The following is a 13,879-nucleotide window of genomic DNA, read 5'->3' as shown; positions in this document are numbered from 1 at the left end:
TCCCTCTGACCTTCTTATTGACGATGTAACAAGGAAATTGCATCGGAATTAAATACAAAAGGCACAATGCCGACTCAAGTACCAGAAGACTGGCTCTTCTTACTGTCTATGTTTTGAAACTTTCCTGTGAGACCGGATTTAGATTTCGATGCTTCCCTTCAGGTTTACTGTATCCCTCTGACCTTCTTATGGACGATGAAACACAGAAAATGCATCGGAATTAAATACAAAAGGCACAATGCTGACTTAAGTACAAGATGATTGACTCTTCTTACTGTCTATGTTTTGAACCATTCCTGTCACACTAGTTATAGATTCCAATGCTTCACTTCAGGTTTACTGTATCCCTCTGACCTTCTTATTGACGATGAAACACAGGAATTGTATTGGAATTTAATACAAAAGGCGCAATGCCGACTTAAGTACTAGAAAACTGACTCTTCTTACTGTCTATGTTTGAACCATTCCTGTGACACTAGTTATAGATTCCGATGCTTCACTTCCGGTTTACTGTATCCCTCTGACCTTCTTATTGACGATGAAATACATAAATTGCATCGGAATTAATTACAAAAGGCACAATGCCGACTTAAGTACAAGAAAACTGACTCTTCTTACCGTCTATGTATTGAACCATTCCTGTGACACTAGTTATAGATTCCGATGCTTCACTTCAGTTTTACTGTATCCCTCTGACCTTCTTATTGACGATGTAACACAGAAATTGCATCGGAATTAAATACAAAAGGTACAATGCCGATTTAAGTACAAGAAAACTGAATCTTCCTACTGTCTATGTTTTGAAACATTCATGTGACACTAGTTATAGAATCCGATGCTTCACTTCAGGTTCACTATATCCCTCTGACCTTCTTATTGACGATGAAACACAGATATTGCATCGGAATTAAATACAAATAGCACAATGCCGACTTAAGTGCAAGAAAACTTACTCATCTTACTGTCTATGTTTCGAACCATTCATGTGACACTTGTTATAGATTCCGATGCTTCAGTTCAGGTTTACTGTATCCCTCTGACATTCTTATTGACGATAAAACACAGAAATTGCATCGGAATTAATTACATAGGCACAATGCCAACTTAAGTACAAGAAAACTGACACTTCTTACTCTCTACAAGAAGGCTGGCTCCTCTTACTGTCTATGTTTTGAACCATTCCTGTGACACTAGTTATAGATTCCGATGCTTCACTTCAGGTTTACTGTATCCTTCTGACCTTCTTATTGACGATGAAACACAGAAATTGCATCGGAATTAAATACATAGGCACAATGCCGACTCAAGTACAAGAAGGCTGGCTCCTCTTACTATCTATGATTTGAATCATTCCTGTGACACTAGTTATAGATTCCAATGCTTCACTTCAGGTTTACTGTATCCCTCTGACCTTCTTATTGACGATGAAACACAGGAGTTGTATTGGAATTAAATACAAAAGGCACAATGCCGACTTAAGTACAAAGAAACTGACTCTTCTTACTGTCTATGTTTGAACCATTCCTGTGACACTAGTTATAGATTACGATGATTCACTTCCGGTTTACTGTATCCCTCTGACCTTCTTATTGACGATGAAATTCATAAATTGCATCGGAATTAATTACAAAAGTCACAATGCCGACCTAAGTACAAGAAAACTGACTCTTGTTACTGTCTATGTTTGAACCATTATTGTGACATTAGTTATAGATTCCGATGCTTCACTTCAGGTTTACTGTGTCCCTCTGACCTTCTTATTGACGATGTAACACAGAAATTGCATCGGAATTAAATACATAGGCACAATGCCGACTAATGTACAAGAAGGCTGGCTCCTCTTACTGTCTATGTTTTGAACCATTCCTGTGACACTAGTTATAGATTCCGAAGCTTCACTTCAGGTTTACTGTATCCTTCTGATCTTCTTATTGACGATGAAACACAGAAATTGCATGAGAATTAAATAGAAAAGGCACAATGCCAACTTAAGTACAATAAAACTGACACTTCTTAGTCTCTATGTTTTGAACCATTCATGCGACACTAGTTATAGATTCCGATGTTTCACTTCAGGTTTACTGTTTCCCTATGACCTTCTTACTGCCGATGAAACACAGATATTGCATCGGAATTAAATACAAAACCACAATGCCTACTTAAGTACAGTAGAACTGACTCTTCCTACAGTTTATGTTTTGAACCATTCCTGTGACACTAGTATTGGTTCCGATGTTACACTTCAGGTTTACTGTATCCATCTGACCTTCTTCTTGACGATGAAACACAGAAATTGCATCGGAATTAAATACACAATGCACAATGCCAACTCAAGTACAAGAAGACCGGCTCTTCTTACTGTCTGTGCTTTGAACCATTCCTGTGACACTAGTTATAGATTTCGATGCTTCACTTCAGGTTTACTGTATCCCTCTTACCTTCTTATTGACGATGTAACAAGGAGATTGCATCGGAATTAAATACAAAAGGCACAATGCCGACTCAAGTACAAGAAGACTGGCTCTTCTTACTGTCTACGTTTTGAAACTTTCCTGTGAGACCGGATTTAGATTTCGATGCTACCCTTCAGGTTTACTGTATCCCTCTGACCTTCTTATGGACGATGAAACACAGAAAATGCATCGGAATTAAATACAAAAGGCACAATGCCGACTTAAGTACAAGATGATTGACTCTTCTTACTGTCTATGTTTTGAACCATTCCTGTCACACTAGTTATAGATTCCAATGCTTCACTTCAGGTTAACTGTATCCCTCTGACCTTCTTATTGACGATGAAACACAGGAATTGTATTGGAATTTAATACAAAAGGCGCAATGCCGACTTAAGTACAAGAAAACTGACTCTTCTTACTCTCTATGTTTGAACCATTCCTGTGACACTAGTTATAGATTCCGATGCTTCACTTCCGGTTTACTGTATCCCTCTGACCTTCTTATTGACGATGAAACACAGAAATTGCATCGGAATTAAATAGAAAAGGCACAATGCCGAGAAAGTACATGAAAACTGATTCTTCTCACTATCTATGTTTTGAACCATTTCAGTGACACTAGTTATAGATTCTCATGCTTCACTTCAGGTTTACTGTATCCCTCTGACCTTCTTATTGACGATGAAACACAGATATTGCATCGGAATTAAATACAAACGGCACAATGCCGACTTAAGTACAAGAAAACTGACTCAACTTACTGTCTATGTTTTGAACCATTCATGTGACACTAGTTATAGATTCCGATGCTTCACTTCAGGTTTACTGTATCCCTCTGACCTTCTTATTGACGATGTAACACGGAAATTGCATCGGAAATAAATACAAAAGGCACAAACCCGACTCAAGTACAAGAAGACTGGCTCTTCTTACTGTCTATGTGTTGAAACTTTCCTGTGAGACCGGTTTTAGATTCCGATGCTTCCCTTCAGGATTACTGTATCGCTCTGACCTTCTCATGGACGATGAAACACAGAAATTACATCGGAATTAAATACAAAAGGCACAATGCCGACTTAAGTACAAGATATCTGACTCTTCTTGCTGTCTATGTTTTGAACCATTCCTGTGTCACTGGTTATAGATTCAGATGATTCACTTCAGGTTTACTGTATCCCTCTGACCTTCTTATTGACGATGAAACACAGAAATTGTATCGGAATTAAATACAAAAGGCACAATGCCGACTTATGTACAAGATGATTGACTCTTCTTACTGTCTATGTTTTGAACCATTCCTGTCACACTAGTTATAGATTCCAATGCTTCACTTCAGGTTTACTGTATCCCTCTGACCTTCTTATTGACGATGAAACACAGGAATTGTATTGGAATTTAATACAAAAGGCGCAATGCCGACTTAAGTACAAGAAAACTGACTCTTCTTACTGTCTATGTTTGAACCATTCCTGTGACACTAGTTATAGATTCCGATGCTTCACTTCCGGTTTACTGTATCCCTCTGACCTTCTTATTGACGATGAAATACATAAATTGCATCGGAATTAATTACAAAAGGCACAATGCCGACTTAAGTACAAGAAAACTGACTCTTCTTACTGTCTATGTATTGAACCATTCCTGTGACACTAGTTATAGATTCCGATGCTTCACTATAGGTTTACTGTATCCCTCTGACCTTCTTATTGACGATGTAACACAGAAATTGCATCGGAATTAAATACAAAAGGTACAATGCCGATTTAAGTACAAGAAAACTGACTCTTCCTACTGTCTATGTTTTGAACCATTCATGTGACACTAGTTATAGAATCCGATGCTTCACTTCAGGTTTACTATATCCCTCTGACCTTCTTATTGACGATGAAACACAGATATTGCATCGGAATTAAATACAAAAGGCACAATGCCGACTTAAGTGCAAGAAAACTTACTCATCTTACTGTCTATGTTTCGAACCATTCATGTGACACTTGTTATAGATTCCGATGCTTCACTTCAGGTTTACTGTATCCCTCTGACCTTCTTATTGACGATAAAACACAGAAATTGCATCGGAATTAATTACATAGGCACAATGCCAACTTAAGTGCAAGAAAACTGACACTTCTTACTCTCTCCAAGAAGGCTGGCTCCTCTCACTGTCTATGTTTTGAACCATTCCTGTGACACTAGTTATAGATTCCGATGCTTCACTTCAGGTTTACTGTATCCTTCTGACCTTCTTATTGACGATGAAACACAGAAATTGCATCGGAATTAAATACATAGGCACAATGCCGACTCAAGTACAAGAAGGCTGGCTCCTCTTACTTTCTATGATTTGAACCATTCCTGTGACACTAGTTATAGATTCCAATGCTTCACTTCAGGTTTACTGTATCCCTCTGACCTTCTTATTGACGATGAAACACAGGAGTTGTATTGGTATTAAATACAAAAGGCACAATGCCGACCTAAGTACAAAGAAACTGACTCTTCTTACTGTCTATTTTTGAACCATTCCTGTGACACTAGTTATAGATTCCGATGCTTCACTTCCGGTTTACTGTATCCCTCTGACCTTCTTATTGACGATGAAATTCATAAATTGCATCGGAATTAATTACAAAAGTCACAATGCCGACCTAAGTACAAGAAAACTGACTCTTGTTACTGTCTATGTTTGAACCATTCCTGTGACACTAGTTATAGATTCCGATGCTTCACTTCAGGTTTACTGTGTCCCTCTGACCTTCTTATTGACGATGTAACACAGAAATTGCATCGGAATTAAATACATAGGCACAATGCCGACTAATGTACAAGAAGGCTGGCTCCTCTTACTGTCTATGTTTTGAACCATTCCTGTGACACTAGTTATAGATTCCGAAGCTTCACTTCAGGTTTACTGTATCCTTCTGACCTTCTTATTGACGATGAAACACAGAAATTGCATGAGAATTAAATAGGAAAGGCACAATGCCAACTTAAGTACAATAAAACTGACACTTCTTAGTCTCTATGTTTTGAACCATTCATGTGACACTAGTTATTGATTCCGATGTTTCACTTCAGGTTTACTGTTTCCCTATGACCTTCTTACTGCCGATGAAACACAGATATTGCATCGGAATTAAATACAAAAGCACAATGCCTACTTAAGTACAGTAGAACTGACTCTTCCTACAGTTTATGTTTTGAACCATTCCTGTGACACTAGTATTGGTTCCGATGTTACACTTCAGGTTTACTGTATCCATCTGACCTTCTTCTTGACGATGAAACACAGAAATTGCATCGGAATTAAATACATAGGCACAATGCCGACTCAAGTACAAGAAGACTGGCTCTTTTTACTGTCTATGTTTTGAACCATTCCTGTGACACTAGTTATAGATTCCGCTGCTTGACTTCAGGTTTACTGTATCCCACTGACCTTCTTATTGATGATGAAACACAGAAATTGCATCGGAATTATATACACAATGCACAATGCCAACTCAAGTACAAGAAGACCGGCTCTTCTTACTGTCTGTGCTTTGAACCATTCCTGTGACACTAGGTATACATTCCGATGCTTCACTTCAGGTGTACTGTATCCCTCTTACCTTCTTATTGACGATGTAACAAGGAAATTGCGTCGGAATTAAATACAAAAGGCACAATGCCGACTCAAGTACAAGAAGACTAGCTCTTCTTACTGTCGATGTTTTGAAACTTTCCTGTGAGACCGGATTTAGATTTCGATGCTTCCCTTCAGGTTTACTGTATCCCTCTGACCTTCTTATGGACGATGAAACACAGAAAATGCATCGGAATTAAATACAAAAGGCACAATGCCGACTTAAGTACAAGATGATTGACTCTTCTTACTGTCTATGTTTTGAACCATTCCTGTCACACTAGTTATAGATTCCAATGCTTCACTTCAGGTTAACTGTATCCCTCTGACCTTCTTATTGACGATGAAACACAGGAATTGTATTGGAATTTAATACAAAAGGCGCAATGCCGACTTAAGTACAAGAAAACTGACTCTTCTTACTGTCTATGTTTGAACCATTCCTGTGACACTAGTTATAGATTCCGATGCTTCACTTCCGGTTTACTGTATCCCTCTGACCTTCTTATTGACGATGAAACACAGGAATTGTATTGTAATTTAATACAAAAGGCGCAATGCCGACTTAAGTACAAGAAAACTGACTCTTCTTACTGTCTATGTTTGAACCATTCCTGTGACACTAGTTATAGATTCCGATGCTTCACTTCCGGTTAACTGTATCTTTCTGACCTTCTTATTGACGATGAAATACATAAATTGCATCGGAATTAAATACAAAAGGCACAATGCCGACTTAAGTACAAGAAAACTGACTCTTCTTACTGTCTATGTTTGAACCATTCCTGTGGCACTAGGTGTAGATTCCGATGCTTCACTTCCGTTTTACTGTATCTTTCTGACCTTCTTATTGACGATGAAATACATAAATTGCATCGGAATTAATTACAAAAGGCACAATGCAAACTCAAGTACAAGAAGACTGGCTCTTCTTACTGTCTGTGTTTTGAACCATTCCTGTGACACTAGTTATAGATTCCGATGCTTCCTTCAGGTTTACTGTATCCCTCTGACCTTCTTATTGACGATGTAACACGGAAATTGCATCGGAATTAAATACAAAAGGTACAAAGCCGACTCAAGTAAAAGAAGACTGGCTCTTCTTACTGTCTATGTTTTGAAACTTTCCTCTGAGACCGGTTTTAGATTCCGATGCTTCCCTTCAGGTTTACTGTATCCCTCTGACCTTCTTATGGACGATGAAACACAGAAATTGCGTCGGAATTAAATACAAAATGCACAATGCCGACTTAAGTACGAGATAACTGACTCTTCTTACTGTCTATGTTTTGAACCATTCCTGTGACACTAGTTATAGATTCCGATGCTTCACTTCAGGTTTACTGTATCCCTCTGACCTTCTTATTGTCGATGAAACACAGAAATAGCATCGGAATTAAATACTAAATAGCACAATGCCGACTTAAGTACAAGAAAACTGACTCATCTTACTGTCTATGTTTTGAACCATACCTGTGACACTAGTTATAGATTACGATGCTTCACTTAAGGTTTACTGTATCCCTCTGACCTTCTTATTGACGATGAAAATCAGAAATTGCATCGGAATTAAATACAAAAGGCACAATGCCGACTTAACTACAAGAAAACTGACTCTTCTTACTGTCTATGTTTTGAACCATTCCTTTGACACTAGTTATACATTCCGATGCTTCACTTCAGGTTCACTGTATCCCTATGACATTTTTATTGACGATGTAACACTAAATTGCATCGTAATTAAATACAAAAGGCACAATGCAGACTTAAGTACAAGATAACTGACTCTTCTTACTGTCTATGTTTTGAACCATTCCTGTGACACTAGTTATAGATTCCGATGTTCACTTCAGGTTTACTGTATGCCTCTGACCCTCTTATTGACGATGAAACACAGAAATTGCATCGGAATTAAATACAAAAGTCCCAATGCCGACTTAAGTACAACAAAACTGACTCTTCTTACTGTCTATGTTTTGAACCATTCCTGTGACACTAGTTATAGATTCCGATCCTTCATTTCAGGTTTACTGTATCCCTCTGACCTTCTTATTGACGATGAAACACAGAAATTTCATCGGAATTAAATACAAGAGGCACAATGCCGACGTAAGTACAAGAAAACTGACTCTTCTTAATGTCTATGTTTTGAAGCATTCCTGTGACACTAGTTATAGATTCCGATGCCTCCATTCAGGTTTACTGTATCCCTCTGACATTCTTACTGACGATGAAACACAGAAATTGCATCGGAGTTTAATAGAAAAGGCACAATGCCGATTTAAGTACAAGAAAACTGACTCTTCTTACTGTCTATGTTTTGAACCATTCCTGTGACACTAGTTACAGATTCCGATGCTTCACTTCAGGTTTACTGTATCCCTCTGACCTTCTTATTGACGATGAAACACAGAAATTGCATCGGAATTAAATACAAAAAAGCACAATGCCGACTTAGGTACAAGAAAAGTCTCTCTTCTTACTGTCTATGATTTGAACCATACCAGTGACACTAGTTATAGATTCCGATGCTTCACTTCAGGTTTACTGTATACCTCTGACCTTCTTATTGACGATGAAACACAGAAATTGCATCGGAATTAAATACAAAAGGCACAATGCCGACTTAAGTACAAACTGACTCTTCTTACTGTCTATATTTTGAACCATTCATGTGACACTAGTTATAGATTCCAATTCTTCACTGCAGGTTTACTGTATCCCTCTGACCTTCTTATTGACGATGAAACACAGTAATTGCATCGGAATTAAATACAAAAGGCACAATGCGGACTTAAGTACAGGAAAAGTGACTCTTCTTACTGTCACTGTTTTGAACAATTCCTGTGACACTAGTTATAGATTCCGATGCTTCACTTCAGGTTTACTGTATCCCTCTGACCTTCTTATTGACGATGAAACACAGATATTGCATCGGATTTAAATGCAAAAGGCACAATGCCGACTTAAGTACAAGAAAACTGACTCATCATACTGTCTATGTTTTGAACCATTCCTATGACACTAGTTATAGATTCCGATGCTTCACTTCAGGTTTACTGTATCCTTCTGACCTTCTTATTGACGATGAAACACTGAAATTGCATCGAAATTAAATAGAAAAGGCACAATGCTGACATAAGTAGAAGAAAACTGACTCTTCTTACTGTCTATGTTTTGAACCATTCCTGTGACACTAGTTATAGATTCCGATGCTTCACTTCAGGTTTACTGTATCCCTCTGACCTTCTTATTGACGATGAAACACAGAAATTGCATCGGAATTAAATACAAAAGGCACAATGCCGACTTAAGTACAAGAAAACTGACTCTTCTTACTGTCTATGTTTTGAACCAATCATGTGACACTAGTTATAGATTCCGATGTTTCACTGTAGGTTTACTGTATCCCTCTGACCTTCTTATTGTCGATGAAACACAGAAATTGAATAGGAATGAAATACAAAAGGCACAATGCCGACTTAAGTACAAGAAAACTGACTCTTCTTACTGTCTATGTTTTGAACAATTCCTGTGACACAAGTTATAGATTCCGATGTTTCACTTCAGGTTTACCGTATCCCGCCGACATTCTTATTGACGATGAAACACAGAAAATGCATCGGATTAAATACAAAAGGCACAATGCCGACTTAAGTACAAGAAAACTGACTATTCTTACTGTCTATGTTTTGAAGCATACCTGTGACACTAGTTATAGATTCCGATGCTTCAATGTAGGTTTACTGTATCCCTCTGACCTTCTTATAGACGATGAAACACAGAAATTGAATCGGAATTAAATACAAAAGGCACAATGCCGACTTAAGTACAAGACAACTGACTCTTCTTACTGTCTATGCTTTTGAACAATGCCTGTGACACTAGTTATAGATTCCGATGCTTCACTTCAGGTTTACCGTATCCCTCCGACCTTCTTATTGCCGATGAAACACAGAAATTGCATCGGATTAAATACAAAAGGCGCAATGCCGACTTAAGTACAAGAAAACTGATCTTCTTACTGTCTATGTTTCGAAGCATTCCTGTGACACTAGTTATAGAATCCGATGCTTCACTTCAGGTTCACTATATCCCTCTGACCTTCTTATTGACGATGAGTCACTGAAATTGCATCGGAATTAAATACAAAAGGCACAATGCCGACTTAAGTACAAGAAAACTGACTCTTCTTACTGTCTATGTTTTGAACCATTCCTGTGACACTAGTTATAGATTCCGATGCTTCACTTCAGGTTTACTGTATGCTTCTGACCTTCTTATTGACGATGAAACACAGAAATTGCATCGGAATTAAATACAAAAGGCACCATGCCGACTTAAGTACAAGAAAACTGACTCTTCATACTGTCTAAGTATTGAACCATTCCTGTGACACTAGTTATAGATTCCGCTGCTTTACTTCAGGTTTACTGTATCCCTCTGACCTTCTTATTGACGATGAAACACAGAAATTGCATCGGAATTAAATACAAAAAGGCACAATGCTGATTTAAATACAAGAAAACTGACTCTTCTTACTGTCTATGTTTTGAACCATTCATGTGACACTAATTATAGATTCCGATGCTTCACTTCAGGTTTACTGTATCCCTCTGACCTTCTTATTGACGATAAATTCAGAAATTGCATCGGAATTAAATACAAAAGGCACAATGCCGACTTAACTACAAGAAAACTGACTCTTCTTACTGTCTATGTTTTGAACCATTCCTTTGACACTAGTTATACATTCCGATGCTTCACTTCAGGTTCACTGTATCCCTCTGACATTTTTATTGACGATGAAAGACTGAAATTGCATCGTAATTAAATACAAAAGGCACAATGCCGACATGAGTACAAGAAAACTGACTCTTCTTACTGTGTATGTTTTGAAACATTCCTGTGACACTAGTTATAGATTCCGATGTTCACTTCGGGTTTACTGTATGCCTCTGACCTTCTTATTGACGATGAAACACAGAAATTGCATCGGAATTAAATACAAGAGGCACAATGCCGACGTAAGTACAAGCAAACTGACTCTTCTTACTGTCTATGTTTGAACCATTCCTGTGACACTAGTTATAGATTCCGATGCCTCCCTTCAGGTTTACTGTATCCCTCTGACCTTCTTACTGACGATGAAACACAGAAATTGCATCGGAATTTAATAGAAAAGGCACAATGCCGATTTAGGTACAAGAAAACTGACTCTTCTTACTGTCTATGTTTTGAACCATTCCTGTGACACTAGTTATAGATTCCGATGCTTCACTTGAGGTTTACTGTATCCCTCTGACCTTCTTATTGACGATGAAACACAGAAATTGCATCGGAATTAAATACAAAAAAAGCACAATGCTGACTTAGGTACAAGAAAACTCACTCTTCTTACTGTCTATGTTTTGAACCATACCAGTGACACTAGATATAGATTCCGATGCTTCACTTCAGGTTTACTGTATACCTCTGACCTTCTGATTGACGATGAAACACAGAAATTGCATCGGAATTAAATACAAAAGACACAATGCCGACTTAAGTACAAACTGACTCTTCTTACTGTCTATGTTTTGAACCATTTCTGTGACCCTAGTTATAGATTCCGATGCTTCACTTCAGGTTTACTGTATCCCTCTGACCTTCTTATTGACGATGAAACACAGATATTGCATCGGAATTAATTACAAATGCACAATGCCGACTTAAGTACAAGAAAACTGACTGTTCTTACTGTCTATGTTTTGATCCATTCATGTGACACTAGTTATAGATTCCGATGCTTCACTTCAGGTTTACTGTATCCAGCTGACCGTCTTATTGACGATGAAACACAGAAATTGCATCGGAATTAAATACATAAGGCACAATGCCGACTTAAGTACAAGAAAACTGACTCTTCTTAAAGTCTATGGTTTGAAAAATTCCTGTGACTCTAGTAATAGATTCCGATGCTTCACTTCAGGTTTACTGTATCCCTCTGACCTTCTTATTGATGATCAAACACAGAAAATTCATCGCAATTAAATACAAAAGGCACAATGCCGACTTAAGTACAAGAAAACGGACTCTTCATACTGTCTATGATTTGAACCATTCCTATGACACTAGTTATAGATTCCGATGCTTCACTTCAGGTTTACTGTATCCCTCTGACCTTCTTATTGACGATGAAACACAGAAATTGCATCGAAATTAAATAGAAAAGGCACAATGCCGACATAAGTAGAAGAAAACTGACTCTTCTTACTGTCTATAATTTTAACCATTCCTGTGACACAAGTTATAGATTCCGATGCTTCACTTCAGGATTACTGTATCCCTCTGACCTTCTTATTGACGATGAAACACAGAAATTGCATCGGAATTAGATACAAAGGGCACAATTCTGATTTAAATACAAGAAAACTGACTCTTCTTACTGTCAATGTTTTGAACCATTCATGTGACTCTAATTATAGATTCCGATGTTTCACTTCAGGTTTACTGTATCCCTCTGACATTCTTATTGACTATGAAATACAGAAATTGCATCGGAATTAAATACAAAAGGCACAATGCCGACTTAACTTCAAGAAAACTGACTCTTCTTACTGTCTATGTTTTGAACCATTCCTGTGACACTAGTTATAGATTCCGATGCTTCACCTCAGGTTTACTGTATTCCTCTGACCATCTTATTGACGATAATACACAGAAATTGCATCGGAATTAAATACAAAAGGCACAATGCCGATTAAGTACATAAAAACTGATTCTTCTTACTATCTATGTTTTGAACCATTTCTGTGAAACTAGTTATAGATTCCGATGCGTCACTTCAGGTTTGCTGTATCCCTCTGACCTTCATATTGACTATGAACCACAGATATTGCATCGGAATTAACTACAAATGCACAATGCCGAATAAGTACACGAAAACTGACTCTTTTTACTGTCTATGTTTTGAACCATTCATGTGACACTAGTTATAGATTCCGATGCTTCACTTCAGGTTTACTGTATACCTCTGACCTTCTTATTGACGATGAAACACAGAAATTGCATCGGAATTAAATACAAAAGGCACAATGCAGACGCAAGTACAAGAAGACTGGCTCATCTTACTGTCTATGTTTTGAAACTTTCCTGTGAGCCAGGTTTTAGATTCCGATGCTTCACTTCAGGTTTACTGTTTCCCTCTGACCTTCTTATTGACGATGAAACACAGAAATTGCATCGGAATTAAATACAAAAGGCACAATGCCGACTTAAGTACAAGAAAACTGACTCTTCTTACTGTCTATGTTTTGAACCGTTCCTGTGACACTAGTTATAGATTCCGATGCATCACTACCGGTTCACTGTATCCCTCTGACCTTCTTATTGACGATGAAACACAGAAATTGCATCGGAATTAAATACAAAAGGTACTATGCCGACTTAAGTACAAGAAAACTGACTCTTCGTACGGTCTATGTTTTGAACCATTCCTGTGACACTAGTTATAGATTCCGATGCTTCACTTCAGGTTTACTGTACCCCTCTGACCTTCTTATTGACGATGAAACACAGAAATTGAATCGGAATTAAATACAAAAAGGCACAATGCTGATTCAAGTACAAGAAAACTGACTCTTCTTACTGTCTATGTTTTGAACCATTCATGTGACACTAATTATAGATTCCGATGCTTCACTTCAGGTTTACTGTATCCCTCTGACCTTCTTATTGACGATGAAATACAGAAATTGCATCGGAATTAAATACATAAGGCACAATGCCGACTTAACTACAAGAAAACTGACTCTTC

Source organism: Schistocerca serialis, chromosome 12 (assembly GCF_023864345.2).
Source record: "Schistocerca serialis cubense isolate TAMUIC-IGC-003099 chromosome 12, iqSchSeri2.2, whole genome shotgun sequence".
In the NCBI taxonomy this organism is placed as follows: domain Eukaryota; kingdom Metazoa; phylum Arthropoda; class Insecta; order Orthoptera; family Acrididae; genus Schistocerca; species Schistocerca serialis.
Note: the sequence above shows the minus strand (reverse complement) of the source record.